General features: G+C 35.6%; 1 protein-coding gene across 3 annotated transcripts in view; it reads right to left on the bottom strand.

Annotated features, from left to right (window-relative positions):
* Positions 1-2500, bottom strand: part of tec (tec protein tyrosine kinase) — a 23188-nt gene that overhangs the window by 2932 nt on the left and 17756 nt on the right. The gene's annotated exons all lie outside the window — the stretch shown is intronic.

Below are 2500 nucleotides of genomic sequence, written 5' to 3'. Positions count from 1 at the left end.
CATCTAAACATCTGGAGAACATCTAAACATCTAGAGAACATCTAAACATCTGGAGAACATCTAAACATCTGGTGAACATCTAAACATCTGGAGAACATCTAAACATCTAGAGAACATCTAAACATCTGGAGAACATCTAAACATCTAGAGAACATCTAAACATCTAGAGAACATCTAGAGAACATCTAAACATCTGGAGAACATCTAAACATCTGGAGAACATCTAAACATCTAGAGAACATCTAAACATCTAGAGAACATCTAAACATCTGGAGAACATCTAAACATCTGGTGAACATCTAAACATCTGGAGAACATCTAAACATCTGGAGAACATCTAAACATCTAGAGAACATCTAAACATCTAGAGAACATCTAGAGAACATCTAAACATCTGGAGAACATCTAAACATCTGGAGAACATCTAAACATCTGGAGAACATCTAAACATCTGGAGAACATCTAAACATCTAGAGAACATCTAAACATCTGGAGAACATCTAGAGAACATCTAAACATCTGGAGAACATCTAAACATCTAGAGAACATCTAAACATCTGGTGAACATCTAAACATCTAGAGAATATCTAAACATCTGGTGAACATCTAAACATCTGGAGAACATCTAAACATCTAGAGAACATCTAAACATCTGGAGAACATCTAAACATCTAGAGAACATCTAAACATCTGGTGAACATCTAAACATCTAGAGAATATCTAAACATCTGGTGAACATCTAAACATCTGGAGAACATCTAAACATCTAGAGAACATCTAAACATCTGGAGAACATCTAAACATCTAGAGAACATCTAAACATCTGGAGAACATCTAAACATCTAGAGAACATCTAAACATCTGGAGAACATCTAAACATCTGGAGAACATCTAAACATCTGGAAAACATCTAAACATCTGGAGAACATCTAAACATCTAGAGAACATCTAAACATCTGGAGAACATCTAGAGAACATCTAAACATCTAGAGAACATCTAAACATCTGGAGAACATCTAAACATCTAGAGAACATCTAAACATCTGGAGAACATCTAGAGAACATCTAAACATCTGGAGAACATCTAAACATCTGGAGAACATCTAGAGAACATCTAAACATCTGGAGAACATCTAAACATCTAGAGAACATCTAAACATCTGGTGAACATCTAAACATCTAGAGAACATCTAAACATCTGGAGAACATCTAAACATCTGGAGAACATCTAAACATCTGGAGAACATCTAAACATCTAGAGAACATCTAAACATCTGGTGAACATCTAAACATCTGGTGAACATCTAAACATCTGGAGAACATCTAAACATCTGGAGAACATCTAAACATCTAGAGAACATCTAAACATCTGGAGAACATCTAAACATCTAGAGAACATCTAAACATCTGGAGAACATCTAAACATCTGGAAAACATCTAAACATCTAGAGAACATCTAAACATCTGGAGAACATCTAAACATCTAGAGAACATCTAAACATCTGGAGAACATCTAAACATCTAGAGAACATCTAAACATCTGGAGAACATCTAAACATCTGGAGAACATCTAGAGAACATCTAAACATCTAGAGAACATCTAAACATCTGGAGAACATCTAAACATCTGGAGAACATCTAAACATCTGGAGAACATCTAAACATCTGGAGAACATCTAAATCTCTGGAGAACATCTAAACATCTAGAGAACATCTAAACATCTAGAGAACATCTGGAGAACATCTAAACATCTGGAGAACATCTAAACATCTGGAGAACATCTGGAGAACATCTAAACATCTGGAGAACATCTAAACATCTGGAAAACATCTAAACATCTAGAGAACATCTAAACATCTAGAGAACATCTAGAAAACATCTAAACATCTGGAGAACAGAAACATCTGGAGAACATCTAGAGAACATCTAAACATCTAGAGAACATCTAAACATCTGGAGAACATCTAAACATCTGGTGAACAGAAACATCTGGAGAACATCTAGAGAACATCTAAACATCTGGAGAACATCTAGAAAACATCTAAACAAGATGAAAATCATTTTTTTGTTTTGTTAATGTTATAAATTTAATGTATGTATTGTATGTATGAAACAAAGTGTTAGCTAAAATGAATACAGTAACAAATGTGTTGCTCATGGTTCGTTCATGTTAGTTCATACATGAAAAATGAACAAATGAACCTTATTGTAAAGCGTTACTATGAAATCAAAGATATAAATTCCTTAAGGGTAACTAAACCCCTGGTCAGAGCCTGACTCCACCCACTGGCAATATTTGAAAAATGCTGGAAAAGTGGGCAGAGCCCAGCGGAGGGGGGCGTGCACCTGAGACACATCTCTTTGTATGAAACTTGTCTACGTCACCAACAACCGCTGTGTCACGTACTACCGCAAACATCCAATAGGAAAATTCAACTGCAGTAGCCACCGTTCAACCTGAAGAGGGCAGCACTAAGACGTTTTTACACCATATATTGA

This window comes from Pimephales promelas, chromosome 20 (assembly GCF_988280905.1).
Source record: "Pimephales promelas chromosome 20, fPimPro1.hap1.1, whole genome shotgun sequence".
Classification (NCBI taxonomy): Eukaryota; Metazoa; Chordata; class Actinopteri; order Cypriniformes; family Leuciscidae; genus Pimephales; species Pimephales promelas.
This window is presented reverse-complemented; position numbering and strand designations above follow the sequence as displayed.